General features: G+C 41.0%; 1 long non-coding RNA gene across 13 annotated transcripts in view; it reads left to right on the top strand.

Moving 5' to 3' along the window:
* LOC113190576 (uncharacterized) overlaps positions 1 to 22,037 on the top strand; it is a 186,458-nt gene that overhangs the window by 17,152 nt on the left and 147,269 nt on the right. The window contains exon 3 of one of the 13 annotated variants that reach the window (XR_013344193.1): positions 21,473 to 21,634. The exons of the other annotated variants lie outside the window; for them this stretch is intronic. This is a non-coding gene — a long non-coding RNA (uncharacterized LOC113190576). Of the gene's footprint in view, positions 1 to 21,472; positions 21,635 to 22,037 lie in introns of those variants that run through there. 13 annotated transcript variants of the gene reach the window in all.

The raw sequence follows: 22,037 nt of genomic DNA, 5'->3' as shown, positions 1-22,037 counted from the left end.
GGGGCATTAGTAATTGAAGTTCCCTTGGTGGCAAAGAATCCCACTCCTTCCAAATAGCAGAGTGGGAGAGCATATTTGGAGTCAGTGTAGACATTGAGGGAGGCTCCCTTTGCCAAAGTGAAGGCTCTAATGAGGGCAACAAGTTCAGCCTGCTGATTGGATGTATTATCGGGGAAGGGAGCCACTTCCACAACCCAGGCTAGAGAGACTATAGCATACCCTGCCCAAGGAACTCCCTCCTGAAGGAACGAGGAGCCATCTGTGAACCCTGTGTGTGTTGCCTGGAGCAAGGGGACTTCCTGTATGTGGGAGGGATGTGGAAGAATCTCCTCCAGAGTTTCAATGCATGAATGAGTAAGAGAAGAGATGGAAGAGTCCTGAGGAGCAGGGAGGAGAGTAGCAGGGTTTAAAGGTGAGCATGTGTGGAAAGTAAGACTGGGATCTTCCACAAAGGAAAATCTGTAGAGATAAAAGGTGACGGGGGGTAATAAATGTAAGCCCTTGTGGGTGAGGAGATCCTTTAGGTGACGGGGAGACAGGATGGTGAGGGGGGCCCAAATGAGTTTCTTTGACTCATTAATGAGTAGACAGCCTGCTGCCAATGTTAGGAAAGGGGTCCATCCCCGAACAGTAGGGTTAAGACCCTTTGATAGATAAGCCACAAGGGCAAAGGTTGGTCCCAGCATGTGTCTGAGGACCCATAGACCAATCCCTGATTTTCAGTCATGTAAAGGTGAAATGGTCATGTGAGATCAGGGAGATGGAGAGCAGGGGCCTGGAGGAGGGCCTGCTGGAGCCCGTGAAGGGCTTTGCTAGGTGAGCACTCTACCTCTGAGCCACAACCCCAGCCCCAGGTGAAGGCCTTTGTAACAGAGTGCAATAGGAGTTCAGAGAGTGGGCCTGGGCTGCATCATAGAGAGACTTAGTCAATACAGAGTAGTTAGGAATCCAAGCTCTGAGGAATCCTGCCATACCTAGAAAGGAGAGAATTTCTTCCTTAGTAGAGGGCATTGGTATTTTAGTGATAAGGATCTTTCTATCAACCATAATGGCTTTGTGTGTAGGGGTCAGGAGGAGGCTTAGGTATGCCAAGGAAAGCTGTACCTTGGATGGAGAAACCCTATAGCCATGAGCAGAAAGAAAGTCCTTAGCCAGGGCCTGTTCAAAGATATGAGGGCTGCCTCAACACTTTGGGGGAGAACTGTCCATGTCAGCTGAGTGGAGTTATAAGACTCAGGGTATGTCCATGTAAAGGCAAACATATCTTGAGAGTCAGAATAGAGGAGAATAGAGAAGAAGGCATCTTTCAGGTCTAGTACTGAGAAGTAAGAGGTCCTGGAAGGATTGGTGAAAAGACGGGTATAAGGACTGGTTACCAAGGGATGGATTGTGACGACCGAAGAGTTGATGGAATGGAGGTCTTGGACCAAGTGGTAGAAACCATTAGGCTTTTTTACTACCAAGACTGGGGTGTTATAAGGAGAATGAGAAGGTCTAAGGAATCCCTTTCACAAGAAGACTTGAATGATAGGTTGTGAGTCTAGGAGCTTTTTTGGGGAGAGTGGGTATTGTGATTGGACCAAAAAATGAAGGGGGTCTTTAAGAGAGATGTGAATGGGCTACTGGTGTGAGGTGATAGAAACATCCCAGACAGTAGGGTCCACCTTGGAAGGGGGTAATGGGAAGACACTGGCAGATGGAATAGGGAATAGTCCTAAGGTAAGGGTGAGGATCAGGGGAATGGCAGGTAAGTCTATATGGAAGTGTATATGAGGGGGAGAAGGAAAGCATAGCTCTCAATTTTGTGAGGATGTCCCTTCCCTTAAGGAGGAACAGAGCACTGTAGAATGACCAAAAAGGAGTGGGTAAAAATCAGAGAGCTAAAAGTGCAAACAAGGCTAGGTGTCTGTAAGGGTTGGTAAGGTTTACCCTCTACCCCAACAATAGAGGTTACAGAGTGAGTAGTAGCCCCCAGAACTCCTTGAGGACTAAATATGTAGTCCCAGTGTCTAGCAGGAAGGAGACAGTCCTACCTAAAATATGCAGAGTTGCACTGGGTTCCCACAGAGTGATGGTAGTGGTTGGGTGATGGGGTCCTGGGCCTCGTCAGTCCTCTGTAGCCAGTCCTAAGAATTGGAAAGGGGAACCAGAAGGGCTGGATGGCCAGGGCCACTATAGGCTCAGGACTTTTCCTTCTGATAGCATTTAGGACAAGGGCCTCTAAACTTGTGAGGCTTAAGATACGTATGAGCCTAGTGACCCATATGATCATATGTAAAACAGGGTTCAGGTGGTCCCAAGGGATCCTTCTGTGGGCCAGTGGAACCAGGGACAGGTGCTGAGGCTGGCTGGATGGCTTGAGCGAGCATCTGATATTTCTGCTTCCAGGCCTTCTCATCTCTTGTTATACACCTTAAAGGCCACTTCCAGAACCTCAGCTTGGGGAGTTTGGGGGCCCCATCTTGAGGCACCTTAGTTTGGCCTTAATATTGGGGAAATTCTGGGAGAAAAAGGTCATTAGTAGTTGCTCCCATCTGGAATTTCAGGGTCTAGTTTAGTATATTGTAATAAAAGTTTGGTCAGGTGATCTAAAAATGTCAAAGGGTTTTCATTCTTATCTTGGAAGATTTCCTGGAGACTCTCATAATTGATAGCCTTATGGGCTGATGTTCTAAGTCCTGCCAAGTGGCAAATAATGAATTTGTTTCTACTAGTTACTCCTCTAGGCAAATTAAAATCTAAATTGGAGTCCTGATCAGGGACTGCTTCAGTGCCAATCAGATGGGTAGGGGAGATCTGATGTTCCTCATCAGCATAATTTCTAGCTTGTTCCCAAACTCATCTGTGCTCCTCAGGCAGGAGGACTTTTAGACAAGATCATATGGACATCATGGAAGGTCAAATCATATGATTGAGTCAGATATTGAAATGCTTTGATATATGTGGTGGGACTTGAAATATAGGACCTAAGCCATCATTCTATCTGTGAAAGATCTAACACACAGAAAGGCACATGAACCCGGATTACACCATCTACCCCAGCCACCTCACATCGAGTACACAGAGATGCAGATTGGGCAGTGGCAGTCTATGAACATGTGGCAGTAGGAGAGAAGGGAGGAGGGTTCGAGGGAACAGTTGCTATGGAGGCTCCACAAGAAAGAGAATTGTGGTGTGGCAGGGGCTCATCTGCTGGGTCAAAGGAGAAGAAGACCTAGGTAGGATCTTCTGTCCCTTTGGAAGCAGTCATAGGGAAGGTGAGAGCTAAGAGGACTTGTGCAGGAGAGCAAGAGTTGCAGAGAGAGGGCTGAGAATGAATAGAGGAGAAGGCCTGAACATATGAGATCTCTTTCCATTTTCCTGGATGCTCACAATAGTTGAAAAGATCCCTGATAATATTGGGATGAAGAGTGCCATTAAGCAGCCATTTAGAGTCATTATCCAAAGGATATTGAGGCCAGATCTGATTGCACAAGCAGATAAGTTTTGGGGGGTTAAGGTCTAGGGTGAGAGAGACCCTAGGTTAGCCAGGAGGCAGCCTAGGGGACTATGGGAGGGAATGGATGAGGAGTCATCCATGATATAATGTAGGAGGTGAGTTTAGAGGTGGGGCATCCCCCAGTCTCTAGTATCCCCCAGTCAAGAGGATGATTATGCTCAAGGCGTCTTCACCACTACTGGGTGAGCATAGGGGCAGGATCGCACAGAGGCACTTGGATTTGTATAAAAAAACAAATTTGATTGGTATTTCTTCATGTCATTTGATGTTTTGTAGCTGGATCAAGTAACCTGTTGTCAGAAAGTTATGTTTACAATTTGGTGTCACTCTTCACACTGGAATTAGAATTTAAATGCATTTTTGGAACGTAATAGGGAGAACTGATCTGTTTAAAGGTGACATTGTAAAACATGGAAGCATTTTGCCACTTTTTCCACAAAAAGGAAGTTAAATCTCTCTTAGCCTTTGTTTGATTCATGCTTTAGATGTCATGTTTTGTTGTGTTATTTGTTAAGATCTCTGCCCTACCTGAGATAAGACTCTGCCTCCCACTTTACTCCAGTTAGAATGGCTCCAAAATAGACTAGACTTGAGGTCATTTAGAATTGTGTTCAAAAATCTATTTTTGTTGGAAAGATTACTGTGATCTTAAATAGGATATAACATATAACCAAGTAAATTTCAAGATTATAAAAATAATTTTATTGACTCATAGATATTACACAAACTGAATATGTTTTGCTCTATAATTATCTTTTATATTTTCCTTACAAATTTATAACTATTTCTTGTTAGTGTTTTGCAGAAGTACTGCTTCAAAAAGAAAAAAAAGAAACCCAACCCAAAGCAAACAAACAAACAAAAATACATAGGTTAATTTGAGATAATAAGCCATCACCTACAAGAAAGATAGTATATAATGCTGACTTCCTGTACTAATACTAGCTCCAATTAAATAAAAGTGGCATCTGTAAAATTATAGATATTAAAGTTATAACACTTTACTCCTCTTTAAAACTGGTGAAACTGGCTTTCTGGGTGTTTAAAACCAAAAACTTGCAGACCAAAGCCAAGGAAGTCAAAGGGCCCAGGAAAAATAGCCAAATATTTGATCCTTGTCCTCTAAGTTCAGCCAGGACCCACCAAAGGATAATACTCCTCTCTGGGCCCTACAGCTCTGGGTGAGTCACCAATCTGCTGATCAAGGAACAAGAAGCCAACCAGGGCACATTCTGTAAAAAGGAGTTTGGTAATGGGACAGAAATTTCCCTGATGCTTCCAAGAGAAGCCATTTATTGTCACCAGGCCTCTGACTCAACATTGAGGAAAGCTAAGAGTTAAGAGGCTTTGCATATGTTGCCAAGGGTGACCTCTCAATTTGCTCTTGAGATAGGTAGGAGGGCAAAACAGTGGTAGAGCACTTCCCTCACATATGTGAGGCACTGGGTTCAACCCTTAGCACCACATAAAAATAAATATATAAAAAGCTATTGTGTCCATTTACACTAAAATAAAATTTTAAAAAAGAGTAAATAGGAACAATGTCTATTTTGATCAATTTTGTCTTAAATACGTGGCAGGAGAGGATGGATGGAGCACAGTTTTAAATGGACATTTAAAAAGAAAAATCATGGGTTTTTAAATATAACTTAAGATAAACACTTATGTGAGTCCTACCATAAGTAAGTAAAGCTAGAGTTTATAAAGTAAGTGTTCTTATATGAGAGTACCTAATAATAATGATCACAAAAGACTCTAGAGTTGCAAATTTGTCCTGAGTTAATTTGAGTGTTATCTCATAGACTTGCAAATCTTCCTAACCCCCTACATTGATAAATTTGATATGTTTTTCACTGATAAGATTATGAGTTACTGTCCTCATGGTTTCCAGAGACTGGCTGAAATACTAATTGTTTTTGTGTTAACTGTTTACAAAAAAAGTAATTAAATTGGTGTCTTGTTTACTGATGGTTTAGCATGATCCCATCCCTATGTATGCCTTGTCCAGTCACATGCCATTTGCCACTGTGGACCTCTGAACTGCTCTGATGCTAAATGCCCTTAACTGTCCATGCCCCACCTGATAGAGAATAAGGACTTTGTTTTACTTCCCCCAACTTTGCCCCCTTTCAGCAGAAAGCAATTTGGAGATGTCATTGCCCATTTTTCCATAGAAATGGAATGTAGAAATTGACAGTGGGGAAATGTAACAGTGGTCCACTTTGTGCTTTGAATATAGTCCTTGCTGCTTAGCCACAGCAACTTATATATATAGTAGTTGGACACAATACATTTTATCTATTTATTTATTAATTTTTATGTGGTGCTGAGTATCAATCCCGGGGCCTCACATGTCATAGTGCTCTACTGATGAAACACAACCCCATCACGCAACTTATTTTTAAAATGAGCATGTTTCTTTCTCTTTCCCTGCTCCACCATAATTCCTCCTCCTCCCTAATCTTAGGGGAAACATGATTACCTTTCTTCCACATCCTAGGCAGATTTTTCTATCCCTGAGTGCACACCCACCATAGGAAGGGGGATGGCACCAGAGATTTACTAAATCCTCACTTGATCTGAATAAACAGAACAGTTTAAGACCAAGAGAGAAGGTCTAACTGGAATAATAAAAATAGTTATATTACTGGTTTGTCATATCCCAGAACCAGGGAAGATGGACACCTCAGATCACACAGAGGAATTTCAAGACTTAAGCCAGATAATATACCCATAATCCTTTGGTTGAAAAGGAGGTGTGTCACAATAAGTGTAATAGTGATACACAAATGCAAAATTATACTCTTAATGTTTCTCCCAACTTTTCCCTGAGGATGTAAGGCCTATTATTTTGGTAACTTCATACTAAGAAAAAATGAATTAATCAGAACTCTTTCTTGCTATCACAATGCAATCAATAATCATAAATCTAAATGCTATATGGAACATGTTTGGAAGTCCAGAACTAACGCTGGGATTGTTGTGCAGTTGGGTGAATACATTGTTAACTGTAGAGATTATTATCAAATTACATAACAAAGACTGATTCAATTTATGCTGCAACTAATAAGTATGATAACTCTGCTAATCATTTTCGTATTGACCACTTGGTACAGATATATTCAAGAAGTTGTCAATTTGATGGTTGTAATAATGGCCCATTATGCTTTTAATCTGTGTTACTGATTATTTCAGATAACTTTGTGTGTGTGTGTGGTTCTGGGGATTGAACTCAGCGCCTTGTATGTGCAAGGCAAACACTGTATCAATGGAGATATATATCCAGCCCTATTTCAGATATCTGAAATCTTGTTGAAGTGTTATATGTTGTGAATTGGTCATAGCATTTGCCCATATCTCAGAATAACTGACTTGGGTAAAAATTCTTTGCTTATTTTGGATATTAATCCTATTTATAAATAAAACAACTTTTCGAAGTAGAGAGTGTTCTGTGCAATTTAGCTCATCTTCTTTTTTTGTTTTGAATGTAAAGATTTGTTTTATTTCCACAGGGGGAAGGAAGTGGATAAATAGAATTGTTTTTCAATTTGTTCTCCACTATATACTCCCATACCCACGTGCATACAACTTACTTCTAATTGAAGGTGAGGTCAGGTTGAGGAATAACAATAACAAAACCAAAATCACTATCAAGGGTGAAGTGTGCTGGGGTAAAACCAGAAAGAATTTCATCCCTTAAGCACATTTGTTTTGAGCCAGCAAAATGTTTGAGATCGCCATCTAGACTCCTGTTAGTTTTAGAATGATTCTTAAATTCTATGTACATAAGCAAATTTAGAAGAATCGCTGATTTTATTTTCTCTACAAGGTAAAGGAAGTACAAAACGTCATTCATTCTCCACGAAGTTTTATTGGTCAGGGTTCTCCAGGGAAACAGAACCAAGAGACTTATTGTAGAAATTGGTCTATGGATTATGAAGCCAAGAAATTGCAGTCTTTGTCTGCAGGCTAGAGAACCAGGAAAGCAGGAGGTATAATTCAGTTTGAACAAAAGAACTGGGACTCAGGGCTGATGGTGTAAGTCCTGATCTGAGTCATGAAGTCTGAGAAACAATGATGGCTTGTCATATCCCAGAACCAGGGTAGATGGACACCTCGATCACACAGAGGAATTTGACTTTCCAAAGAATCTGACTTTTGGTTTTGTTTGGGTCCTGAAAGGCTTGGATGTTGCCTGCTTATACTAGAGAGAGAGACTGCTTTGCTCAGGCTACTGCTTTCAAAGCAAATCTTTGCCAAATACACCTTCAGAGAAACACCCAGAAATAATGTTTTACCAACTATCTGGGTATCCCCAGGCAATGGGTTGATACATAAAATTAACCACCATATTGCATAAAAAACTCCAAACTCATTAAGATTATTTTTTTTGACAAAACAGAGATGCTTATTTAAATAGAACAAAGCATACAGAGTCCCTGAAGTTAATAGTGAAGTCTGCCATAGTATTTTAGAGACATATTGCACCATCTCAAGGCAGTGTTAGTCAGCTTTTCATCATTGTGACAAAACATCTGAAGACAGCCAACCAGAGGAGGAAATATTAGTTTTCGGCTCACTGTTTCAGAAGTTTTAGTCCAAGTTTGGCTGACCGCATTGCTTTTTGGCCTGAGGTAAGGCAGAATATCCTGGCAGTAGGATCTGTGGCAGATGATATCGCTCACATTGTGGTAGCAATGATAAGTAATTTATTCTTTTTTAAAAGAGAGGGAGAGAGGGGGGAAGATGCCTGGGACATAAAGAGCCCTTCAAAGAGTGACCCAACTCCTCACCTCCTAAAGTTTTCTTCACCTCTCAATAGCACCAGAGTCAACACATGGATGTTTGGGGGACATTCTAGATCCAGTCTATGCAAAGGTCAACTCAAGGTGCAGAGAAGTATTTGATTACACAGAACCAGGATGGAAACTCCTTGTTGAGATTTCCTGTTCTAGCAGCCAGAGCTAAGTGTACAATTCCATAGGTTAGCAAAGGACTTGGCCTAACGTGTTAACAAAGAGTGCAGAATTGGACTATCCCAAAACAGAATAAGGGGCTCAAAGTTGAAGCTGAAATTACAGGATCTTTATGGGGGTCATCAGATCCTGAGGAGGCAGGAGACAGTGGGTGGCAAAGGAAAGGTGTGTGTGGCTGCTGCAATGGACAGGAGAGTGAAAGCATCAACCAGAACAGTCCGACTCTTGCAGAGGTTGATTATGGATCATGGTGTTCCTAGAAGTGAAACACACGTTTCTTCCAAATCCTCACTAGATCTGAATAAGCAGAGGAGCTCTAGGCTACATGAGAAAGTCTGACTGATATGCTGGAGGCCTCTGGATATGTAGTTCAATCTTGGTTTGCTCTATGGAGGAAGAGCAGGTAGTAGACTGGCAGAAGACCAGTAAGCACAGTTCTTTAACTGAATCACAGTTCCAGAAACTTCTTGGGAACATCTTTAAGCTTTAGAAAAGAAACATGTTACAGAGAGGGGGGGCTGAACTCAATGGACCCAGAGTTGGTAGGAAGTAATTGATTGAAAAGCAATGAAAATATCTCAGCCCACAGGCTGATAGTTCAGTGGGAACTGGGTTGCCAGCATAGGAGCCACTGCTAGGTGCTGTGCAGCACTGACCAGACTGGAGACCAGGAACTCAGAAAGGAAGGTGAAGTAAACCCAGAAGGTGCCCATCATGATCTCCAGAGTGTGCTTGGACTAAATATGAACAAAAAAAACCTATGCCTGCCGCATATGGCCTCCAAATACCAAAGAGAGTGAGGGAGTGCCCATTGTTGCTGGCACCCCGTAAGAGCTGCCCCATAAGCGTCCTTAGGATGGCTACGGAGGAGTGTCTGCACTCCAGGACAGACACTCAGTAATTCACATCCATGGTGGTGAATGTGACACCTGGGGAGGTTTCGTCCTATGCCCTAACAGTTGATTTCACACTCCCGAGATGCAGATGTCCAGCACACTGGTATCTCCCCAGCAACAGGGGGCATTGATAAAACCTCAAATACCCACTCACAGAAAGAGGGTCAGCCAAGACTAGATTCCCATTTAGAACTTGGAACTACGCCTGCTACAGTCACACACAATTTGTCAGCATTCCTCAGTCTATCTGTTCCTATACTGGGAGATGGGAAGCTCAGCTACTATAACTAGATATAATGGCTGGCAGCTAGGTGAGGAGCACAGAGCCATTGGATTGAACAAACTCCAGCCCTTGACTTGACCCAAGAGGATCAGAGACCCTGACCTCCAAATATATATATGTGTGTGTGTGTGTGTGTGTGTGTGTGTGTGTGTATCTCCATTCCTGCCAACACTTTTGACCACCTCTGTGGAAATAAGCTCTTTATTTCTCAGTAAGATTTTTTTTGTCTTATCTCCTTTTCCCCTTTGTATTCCCATTTTTAACTCTTTAACAATTTTTAACTTTTTAAAATTTTTTCAAATATAATTTCATTATATTTTATTATTTTTTAAAACATTTTTCATAATGTGAGACTGTGTGTATGTGTGTGTTCTCATTGTGTAGTTAGGTTTTGAAAAAAAATACTCATATAGGTTTGCTTCCATTTTAATTGCTTTCTTCTGCATTTGCTTAATATTTAGTCTTGGTCTGACTTAGGTGAGGTATAATTATATGTGGGTTTGAGTTGTTCAGATCTTACATTGGCTTCTTAGCTCATACCTTGTTTTTTTTTAAAAAATAACTTCTATTTTTATTTTTTTATTTTTGGTTCCAGGGATTAAACCTCAGGGGTACTTAAACACTTAACAACATCCCCAGCTCTTTTTTTGTATTTTTTATTTAGAAATAGGGTCTCACTGAGTTGCTCAGTATCTTGCTAAGTTGCTGAGGTTGGCTTTGAACTCCTGAACCTCCTGCCTCAGCCTCCCAAGCCGCTGGGATTACTGGAGTATGCCACTGCACCCAGTTCGTACATTGGTTTTTGTTCCTCTTATTGCTCCTTCTTCATTGTCTTCTCCTATTAATAGGAAAAATTTCCTATTCTCTTTTTCTCTCTCTTTTTAAATTATTTGTTCTAATTAGGTATCTTCCTCTCTTTTTAAAAAATTACTTTACTTTTAGGGAGGGAGCAGGATGGCAGGAGAGAGATGACAGGAGAGAGCCAGAAGTACCACCTCCCTAGAGGAAGTGGGAGGTGAGCAGAGTCCTGCCACCATGGCAGTACAAAGTAAGATTCTTCGAGGACAGGAGCGCCACGGTGTCCTGGGAAGCGGGTGGGTAACTATGGCTAGATGCAGGAGGCAGGGCGCTGCGGTGGCGGGGCCTCAAGCGCTAAAGGCTCTGATCCTGCGCAGGTCGCTCAGCGCTCCTGAGGTCCTTAAGGATGGCAGGTGTAGTCTGCGCTACTCTCATTCTTAATATCCAGGCTCTGCTCCCACTTTATTTTCTTTGGAAGGCCTGGACAGCAGAGTTGCGTGTAGAAATTACAGGAAAACCTCCATCCCCTCTTCAGTCCCCAGACTTCCCTGAGGGCCTCATCCTGCTGGTCCACATCACCGCGGGGGTTCTCAACCCTGTCACTGCAGTGGGAGCTGCCTGACCAAGATAGCCCAGGGAGCAGAAAAGAGACCGAAAAGTTAGGCAATCAGATGGGTGGGAGAGAGGTGGCGAGAGTGAGAGAGAGAGAGAGAGAGAGAGAGAGAGAGAGAGAGAGAGAGAGAGAGAGAGAGCGCCCAATGCCATCTCTATACAAGAGGTGGGACGCAGGCAGATTCCTGCCACCACAGCGATTAGAAGGATGATTCTGCAATGACTTGATGGCCAGAGCAGCAGGAGGGCGCCCTGCGAGGGGGTTGGGGGCCTGAGGAGAGTAAGAAGTAGGCGAAGCTGCTGGGGGCGGGGCTTCGGATTTCAAAGGTTCTGAGAGCTGTCCGGGTCCCACAGTGCTCCCCAGTGCCTTAAAGATGGCTCACACAGTCTGCGCTACTCTCATTCTTTTCATCCAGGCTCTGCTCCTGCCTTACTTTTCGGGGGAGGCGCTGGCAGTGAAGTTGCGGGATTAAATTTACAGGAACCCCTCCATCCCCTGCTTGGTTCCCAGACTTAGCCTAGGGGCTCCGTCAAGCTGGTCCAAGTCCCGTGGCAGGTTCTGAACCTGTGGTGGGAGCCTGGGGACCTAGGTAGCCTAGGGAGAGGAAAAGAGGAATAAGCTAGGGCAGGCGGATGGGAGGGAGCGAGACAGCAAGGGAGAGAGAGATGGCTTGGGTGTAGGTCCCCATTGTCACCTCCGAAGAGAAAGTGGTGGAAATGAAGATTCTGCAGGGAACTGGTGGCCTGGTCAGGAGACAGTGGGCGGAGCTAAGGCCAGATGCACAGATAAGCAGCTCGCAGCTGCAAGGCCTGGCTTTTAAAGGCTCTGACCGCTGCCCAGTCCTGCAGCGCTCCCCAGCACCTTAAGATGGCAGGTGCAATCCGCACTACTCTCATTCATATCCTGTAGGCTGAGCTCCCGCCTTACTTTCTTTGGTTGGCGCTGGCTGGCTGGTGAGTTGCGGAATCAAACTTATGATGACACCTCTGTCCCTCCTCAGTTCCCACACGTGCTCTCCCTGCATCAGGTTCTTGACCCTGCTCCTGCAGAGGCTTCACAGGACAGAATTAGACCTGGGAGCAGAACAGAGATGAAAAGATTAGGGTAGTACCATGAGAGGAAGCCAGATGGCAGAAGAGAGCGAGATGGCTTGGTTCAGGTTTCTGGTGCCACTTCTGTCCTCACATGGGCGGTGCAGAGGGGGGGACATTGAGCCTTCCTGTCTTCTATCTTGGGGCCCAGGAGCATGAAAGAGCCACAGTGGAAGGGTGTGACTTTTCCAGCTGTGGATGGCATTTACTTCTGGACTCCAGGGGCTGTGTTGTGCATTTCCAGGGAGGAACTGCCCTGAACTCCTCCAGGCCCCTTTGCCCAGCACAGATGCCTTTTATCATAGGTCGTCCTGAGTCACAGTGGCAGACCCAGTCCCTTCCAAGTTCATGTGTTATCTACTTTTTGAAATTTTTCTTTTTAAGGAAAAGAAAGATGGGGGGAGGTGTCTCATGAAAGTCAAAAGGAGACCAGTAAAGAACCAAGAGAGGGAGGAGAGGAGAGAAAGAGGAAATACTGAGGAATTATATTGGCTATATTCTGTTACTATATTGTGGGTGTACGAATATGTAACAACAAATACAAACATTCTGACAACTGTAATGCACCAATAAAAATAGGGAATTAAATTAACATTTAAAATATCAAAAAGAATTTTCTTACATTTGAAATATCCCTATTTCAATCAGTAGGAAATTAGTTAACTAAAGTATCGTAAATCCATCTACTAGAGAATTATTCAGTTGTTATAAAGAGAGCACACCTGAAATGCATCTGTATTTTTGATAAATAACAAGAGCAAGATGAAAAAATAGAATTTTCTATAAAAAATGTCTTTATTTTTTAAGTAGTGCTTTATAACTATACACAATAGGAACAGGGATGTAGTTCAGTGGTAGGGCTGTATTCTCCAGACCTTGTGTTACAGAAAGACCTTAGAAAAAGAATAGGCAGAATTAATATTGTCAAAATGGCCATTTTTTCCAAAAGTGATCTACACATTTGTTGAAATATGAGTGACAACCTTCACAAAAGTAGAGTAAGGGAAACAGACATAAAATTCATCTGGAAGAATAGAAGAACAAGAATAGCTAAACCAATCCTGAGTAGGAACATGGAAACACGTGACAGTCCCTATCTCAAATTATACTACAGAGCTAGAGAAGAAGAAATAAACTGCATGGTATTTGGAAGAAAAGAAAAGATATGTGGACCAATAGAAAACAAAAACAAAAATTCACATTGACAAAATCATTTGATCCTTGACAATGGTGCCAAATATATATTCTGGAGATATGACATGCATTCTAATGGTGCTGGGAAAAGTGGATATCCCTCTGTAGGAAATGAAATGAGCCTGTCTCTCACCCTGAACAGAAAAAGGTAAATCAAAAAGGATCAAAGACTCAGGATTTAGATCAGAAAGTTTGCAACTCCAAGAAGAAAACATAGGGTCAACACTCCAGCATATAGGTACAGGCAGTGACTTCCTTCACAAGATGCCTAAAGTACAACAAAGAAAACCAAGAATGAATAAGTGGGATGCTATCCAATTAAAAAGCTTCTCTACAGCAAAGGAAACAATTAAGAACATGAAGAGAGAGTCTATATGATGGGAGAAAATCTTTGCCAGATGCTCCTCTGACAAGGAATTAATATCCAGAATACAAAAAGAACTCAAAAAACTTATTGCCAAAATAAATAAATAAATAAATAAACAAACAAACAAATAAATAAATAAATAAAATAACCCAATCAATAAATGGGTCAAAGAACTAAACAGACATTTCTCAAAAAAAGAAACACAATGGCCAACAAATATATGAAAAATATATAACATCCTTAACAATTAGGAAAGTGCAAGTCAAAACTACATTGAGATTTCATCTCACCCCAGTTAGAATGACAATCATCTAAACTACAAATACCAATAATTGCTGATGAGGATGTGGGGGATAAGGTACATTCTTGCATTGTTGGTATCTGCAAATTTTGGCATAATGACTTTGGAAAACAGTATGGAGATTTCCTCAAAATATTAGGAATGGAACTGCCATATGACCCAGCTATTCCACTCCTTGATATTGGGAAGTACTGAGTAACAAAATCTACCAGATTGTGTTATGTGCATGTATGAATATGGTGCACATCTCATTATTATGTATAATTATAATGAACCCTGCAAACATTTTACATGAGGATGTGCAGGGGCAGGAGAGGGTAAAACATACAAGATTGGTAGGAGTATATGTTAGAATGGCTGCTTTTGACTTTTAACAGAGTTGAGTGGTTGTAACAAAGACTGCAAAGCCTAAATACATAATAGTAAGCCCTTTACAGAAAATTCCAGGGCCCAGGCTGGAAATAACATAGGAGAGGAGGAGTTGACCCACTAGTGTATCCTTCAAGGTTTTAGGTTGGCACAAATCTCCCTGTGTTCTCAAGGATGAGATATCACTTTAAAAGTAGTGTATGGGGAATGGGGGAGACACTGTCAGAAGACTGTACTTGGCCTTCCCTTCTAGGTTACCTCTGATTCCAGCAAGTGACTCACTGTGTCCATAATCATTTCTATTATAAATTCAGAGAATTTGAAATGACCTCTATTAGCAGGACCTGGGACAGGTCCCTTCATTCCTGGCCCCACATGGACCTTGTCAGTACCAGGGGGCTGTGGTGATGTTTCAGATGCCTGGATATGACTGTCTCCCAGATAAATGAATGCATGTCTTCTCTTTCTCTATGCACAGAGATCCAAGTGAATGGGTGCATGCCCCAGAGGCAGGCTGAAACCGGACACTGAATTGACTCTGGGGTTGAAGGGTCCCTCCTGATAGGAGCCTGGACTCTCCTCCTAGGAATGAGTTCAGGCTCTGAGACATGGCTGAGGTCTGGAAACTGAGTCAATAACCAGACTTTTGGTGGGTGTCAGCATATAGCCTCCTGATCATCCATCCTTGGTTTTTGCTCTCCTTCTTGAAATCAGGCAGAGTCTGGGTTGCCTGCCCAGGAGCTTTGCCATGAGGTTCCCTGTGATCTCTCAGCCCCAGGCTTAGCTCCCTGAGGTTCAGGCCCCTGCCTGGCTTGCTCCTTTTTCACTGTCTGCACCATTGCACATACTTTTCCTTCCAACTGTTCATCGCCTCCATTTGGGGTCTATGTTATCAGCATTTTTCTTCCCCTTTACTACTGGGACCCCAGTTCTGAAATCCTAACTTCCACCATAGACCCCAGCCTTTAGCAATCATCATCAGTGACCTTCTAGACAATGCTGATGCCCTTGTGAGCAGACTTTTTGTTTTACATTATATACTGATACATATAAACACAACAATTATACATATTAAGTTGTCCCATGTGAAGTTTCGATACATGTGTACATTGTATAATGTTTAAAGCAGGTTAAACTTAAATATCTCTACAAATTTCAAGCTCCTTACTTTTATATTTTTATTAGGGCATTAGAGTTATACCTGGTAGCTGGATTCATCCCAACACAATCCACATGCATGGAATCTGACCTGCTCCATTTCAGCCCTAGTTCTCCTCCCAATTCCCCACCCCATGCCCGCTCCATTGAACCTCCCTCACTCATCTATTTATCCATCCTTGATTGATGCTTTCCACACACACATTAAGGTGAAATTCCCTGAAGTTCATTTATACATGCACATGACCTGATTTTGTTGACTTCATTCTGCATTTCCCCTCTTTCCTCCCCCCCATTTCCTTCCACTCCACTGATCTACCTGTATCTTTATGATATCCAATCCTCCTCCCACCTTCTTTTTCTTTTATTTTCTCTCTAGCTTCCACATATAACGGAAAACATTCAACACTTGACTCTCTGAGTCCGGCTTACTTCACTTAGCAGGATGTTCATTTTCATCCATTTACCTGCAAATGCCATGATTTTATTATTCTTTATGGCTGAGTAAAACTTCATTGTATATAGATACCACATTTTTTAAAATTCATTCATCTCTTGATGGGTATCTGTGCTGATTTCACAATTTGACTATTGTAACTGTGCTGCTAAAATATTAAAGTGGTTGTATAATTATAGTATGCTGAGCATTAATCTCCAGGATATACAAAGAGCTCAAAAAACTTAACACCAAAAAACTAAATGACCTAATCAATAAATGGGCAAAGGACTTGAACAGAAAATTTACAGAAGAAAAAATACAAATAGTCAAAAACTATATGAAAAAAAATGTCCAATATGTCTAGCAATTAGAGAAATGCAAATTAAAACTACACTGAAATTCCATTTCACTCCATTCAGGATGGCAATTATCAAGAATACAAGTAACAATAAATTTTGGCAAGGATGTGGGGGAAAAGTTTGACTCATTTATTACTGGTGGGTCTTCAAATTGGTAAAACCACTGTGGAAAGCATTATGGAGATTCCTCAACACATATGGAATAGAACCATCAATTGACCTAGTTATTCTACTCCTTGATATGTATCTGAAGGACTTAAAATCAGCATACTACAGTAATGCAGCCACATCAATGTTTATAGCAGCTCAATTCACAAGTGCATAGCAAGAAAACAAAACTAGGTGCCCATCAACAGATGAATCGATAACAAAAATGTGGTATATATACACAATGGAATATTACTCAGCCATAAAGAATAAAATTATGGCATTTGCTGGAGAATATCATGATAAGTGAAATAAGTCAGTCTCAAAAAAACAAAGGCAAATGTTCTCTCCGACATGCAGATGTTAACACAAAATAAGGTGGGGTACAGGGGTATAGGGCAGTGGAAGAATAGAAGTTATTGGATTAGATAAAAGGGAACAAAGGGAAGGGAGGATAGATAGGAATAGGAAAGACAGCAGAGTTAATCAGACATAAGATTCCTATGATCGCATGTGCATACAGAACCAGTGAAACTCCGTATCATGTACAATCACAAGAATGGGATCCTAATAGAATGAGTCATATTCCATGTATATACAATAGGTTAAAATACACTCTACTGTCATGTATATCTGAAAGAACAAATAAGAGAAATTTGTCTCAGTTTCTGTAACAGATAGTATCTCTCTTCCTTTTTATAGGAGGACTTTCACTACTGTGTTTGATAAATGTCCAGGTTCCCTTGACAAGAATGTTGCCCAAAATGCCCATTTCTTTAAAAAAATTTAAGAAGGACACATTCATGCAGTTTCATGGTCAGTCTTTACATTTACAAATCAATAGCTTGGGTGCAAAACAACCACCATCAAACCAAATTAAAATGGAATGTTACGTGCTTTTCACAGAACAGAAGCTAAAATATTTAACCTGTCATGTGCAACTAGTCACAGTATCATTTTTTACTTTTTTTCAACATACCTGAGTGTGTCTGAAATGTGTCTGCTTTGTAGCAGCCAAACCTGTTTACAAATCTGTTGAACCTATAGCTCCCTCTTCTCTTCTCTCCTGGTAAGGTTGTTTCCTGGCAGTGATACCAGAGGTGTAATGTTTTGAACAACCAATTAAAAAAAATTTTAAAAAAAGCTACTGAGGAGAAAAAAAAAGATGTTGTGTCCACTGAAAACTAAAAAATAAATACTAAAAAAATTCAGAAAAAAAGATCTTACCTGAGATAAGACCCGACCAGACCACCATTGTGTTGTGGGCCCTGTGCTCTTGCAGAAGTGCTTCCTAAATATGATTTTCCCCCATCTCTCACTTTTTGGTGCTGGGGATTGAACCCAGGGCCTTAGTGCATGTGAGGCAAGCACTCTACCAACTGAGCTATATCCCAAGCCCAATTCTCACGTCCTGTTCCCCACACTTTTCTCCTTCCCTCACAAACATGCCACTTCCCCTTCCACTGGAGTCTGGGATTTGGGTCTTCTGCCCTTAGTATGAGGAAGAGGCCTCCTGGGAATAGGATTGTTCAGGGGTGCAGGGCAAACTCTTGGAGGAGCAGAAACTGGCTCAGCCCCATTGGGCATGGAGTCCTCCCTCAGAAAAACATATTTACGGTACTGCCTGGCCACTGCCACATTAGTCACTGTAGGATGGGATTCCTTCATAGTCCAGTTCAGGGCTGGATTGATTATCAATGACCCAACTGAAATCAGACCCAATGAAATAGCTGAACAGCCCGACTTTATAAGTAAAGAGATTGATTTGGCTTATGGTTCTAGAGGATTGAAGACCAAACTGTGTGCAGGTTCTGTGACAAGGGCTTTTCCCTTGTGTTGCCTCATAGTAATGGCAAGAGGGTGAGAGGAGCAAGATTACAGTTGGAGCCAGAGAGGCAGGGTGGGGGGGGCCAGACAAGTACTTTCTACAGTCCCACCTGGAGAGCGAGCTTCCGAGGATGCACCCCCAAGACCTGAGGCCCCCCACTAGAACCACTCCTCTAAGGCTCCACAGCACCTCCCAATAGCACCAAGCCTCCAATCACCTGGACTGGAGGGCACTCAGTTAAACCATATCCAGACCAGAGCACCTGCCTCAGTGATAGCAAATTCTTTTTATCCTGGGTACCTTGACTGAAGACTTAGGAGTTTATGGTAGAGATGCAAATGTTAGCTTTAAAAAATCCTATATTAACTTCATCTCTTTCCTACTTTTTTTGGATTAGAAATAAAATATTGATTATTTTACTATATCTCTCATTTCTTACTGAACACTTACTAAGGCCCCTTCCTCATTAGCCTGGATTATTGCTCTCCTGTTCTATTTGGTCTTTCCAGGTTCAACCTTCTTCAGAATTTCCTGTTGAAAGAAGCCAGAGTGATCCTTGGAAACCTAAGGCACTCATGTTCCTTTCTGCTCGAATTGTACCCCTTTTCTGTCAGTGAAACTAAAGTCACTGCAGAAGCCTAGTGTTCCAGATGTCTCAAGTCTTAATCCAACTGAGATGGAGGCCTTTCCTCCTGTTTTCTGGAGAGCTGGATGTCTCCCTCCACTCTTTGAATTCTGTGACAGTGCTGGGCCCGTGTTATTCTGGTTGCTTTTGGCTCCAAGTCCCAGCTTCCACCGAATGCTCTCTTTTCCCATGCTTCACTGTCCTCACCTCTGAATTCTCCCTTATCCAAAACCCCAAATGGAACACTGGACCTCGTTAATATTTTCAACATTGTCTCCTAGCCACTGTAGACCTCACTAAGAGATAATATGTAGCCATCCTGAAGATACACACACACAGCACAAACCATAAACCATATTCATTTGGCATGGAAATCTCTTACATTCCCATAAATGAGGGGAAAAAATTAAATCAGAATCTGATCACTTCTCACTCTCACCCCTGCACCCACCCTAGGTCAGCCACCAACTTTCACCTGCTGCTTGTTACTACAGCAACCTCCTAGGTGGTCCCCCACTTAAATGGCCCATGACCTTTATTTTAAAAAGCAGAGTCAGGGGGAGGCTTGATAGAGATGTCTGTATACCATCTGGTGTTCACAGACAATAAAACTGGCCCCTGGGCAGTCTTAAATCCAGTGGTTTCTTGGGTATATTCACACAGTTGTGCATTTGTTTTTGCCATCTAATTCTACTATAAGGAAAATAATTTCATTCCAAGAAACTTTGCTTTAGTAGCCACATCTATAACAGGTCTCACATCTTCACCCCTCCCCTGTAGCTCGTGGCAATCAGTAATCTGCTTTCTGTCTCAGTGCTTTTGTCTATTCTAGACATTTCATAGAAATGGAATCATACAATAAGTTACTTTGTGTGACTGACTTCTCTCACTTCCTGTAATGTTTTCAAGGTTCATCTATGATACAGCGTGTATGAATACTTCATACCATTTTATGGGCAAATAATGATCCATTGTGTGTATAAACCATATTTTGATTTTACATTTATTAGTTCATGATTTGGATTATTTCTACTTTTTGGATATTTTGAATGCTGCTGCTGTGAGCATTTGTATACAGTTTGTGTGGACATGTTTTTACCTCTCTTGGCTATATATTTAGGAATGGAGTTGTTGGGTCACAGTTAACTCTCTGATAATATTTGGAAGGATTTCCCAACTGTTTTTAAAAGTGGCTCCATTATTTTACATTATCACCAGCAACATATGTGGGTTCTGATTTATATCTTATATTGTCTTCATGATGAAAGACATCCAGGTGAATGTGAAGTGGCATTTTATTGTGATTTTGATTTGTATTTTTCAAATACTATGATATAAAACATCTTTTCATGTGATTATTGATGGTTAATGTATTCTCTTTGGATAAATGTTTATTTAGATCTTTTGCTTATTTTAAGTTGGGCAATTTATCTTCTTGTTGACTTTTAAAAGAGTTCATGTATATTCTGGATATAATTTCCTCATTAGATCTATGATTTACAAATTTTTCTAAAATTTTGTGTGCTGATTATTTACTTGTTTTTTTTTTTTTCTTTTTGGTACTAAGGGAAAAAACCCCAGGGGTATTTAACCACTGAGTCACATCTTTAGCATTTTTTATTTTATTTTTTCTTAACTTTTTAAATATATATTTTCAGTTGTAGATGGACATAATACCTTTATTTATTTATTGATATTTATATATGTGGTGCTGAGGATCGAACCCAAGACCTCACACATGTCGGGCAATTGCTCTATCACTGAGCCACAACCCCAGCCCCCTTTTTATATTTTATCTAGAGACAGGGTCTCTTTGAGTCCCTTAGGGCCTTGCTAAGTTGCTGAGGCTGGTTTTGAACTCATGATCCTCTTGCCTCCACCTCCAAAGCCACTGGGGTTACTGGCATATGCCACTGCACCCAGCTTATTTACTTTCTGGATGGTACAGTATGCAGCACACAAGTTTTTAATTTTGATGAAATCCAGTTTATTTTTTTCTTTTTCTTTTTTTTTTGCCTCATTTGTGTTAAATATATATTTTTTCTACTGCATTATTTTAGTTTCCTTCTGTTAAAAAAGTTATTTTGGTGTGATCTGTTAGAAGAAGTTATCTAAATTAACATGAGAGTTGCTCCTGTGTTTTCTTCTCAGCATTCACAGTTTTATTTCATACATTTAGATTGATGACTCATTTTGTGTTTGTTTTTGTATGTGGTGTAATGAAGGGTCTAACTTTGCTCTTTTGTACAAAGATATCCAGGTGTTAAAATTGTTTCAAAATTGTTCAAAATATTATGTTTTCCTCATTGAATTGTTCTGGCACCTGTGCTGAAAACAAACTGAATGTAAGCATGTATTTCTGGGCATTCAGTTCTATTTCATTCATGTTTATGTCTGTCTATATGCAATACCACATTGTCTCCATTTCTGTAGAATTGTAGCAAGTTTCCAATTGGTAAGTGTGAATCCTCCAAGTTTGTTCTTTTTAATGATCAATTTGACTTTTCTGTTTCTTTTGCATTCTCACAGGAATCCTGGGATCAGCTTGTCATTTTTCTGCACAAAATGACAGCTGAGACTTTCCTATGGATTGCACTGAACTTTATGATTCAATAAACTTAGGGAATATTGTCATTGTAACAATATTACGTTTCCTACCTATGAACATGGAATGTCTATACTTTTATCTAGATCTTGTTTTGTGGTTTTCAGTGTAAAAGTCTTCTACCTCTTTTGATAAATTTCTTCATGTTTTATCTGTTTTGGTGCTATCACATATAAAGCTGTTTTCTTGATTTCACCTATGGAATGTTTATTGCAACCATATAAAAAAAAGAGTTGACTTTTATTTCTTTACTTCTTATCCTATATCATTGCTGAACTCACTTTTTAATTCCAATAGCTTTAGGGTGATAATTTTTTATAATTTTCTTTGGAGTATTTCATATTTTAACATGTAATAAAATTACTGATAAGATAGCTCTTACATCTACCACTTTGTTCTCAATTTTCCACAGAGTTTATGTCTTTTTTGTTCTTTTCCCCATCATTTTTGCCTCATTTGTGTTAAATATGTATTTTTCTACTGCATTAT

The sequence above is a fragment of the Urocitellus parryii genome, chromosome 8 (genome assembly GCF_045843805.1).
Source record: "Urocitellus parryii isolate mUroPar1 chromosome 8, mUroPar1.hap1, whole genome shotgun sequence".
Classification (NCBI taxonomy): domain Eukaryota; kingdom Metazoa; phylum Chordata; class Mammalia; order Rodentia; family Sciuridae; genus Urocitellus; species Urocitellus parryii.
Note: the sequence above shows the minus strand (reverse complement) of the source record. Positions and strands in the feature narration are given on the sequence as shown.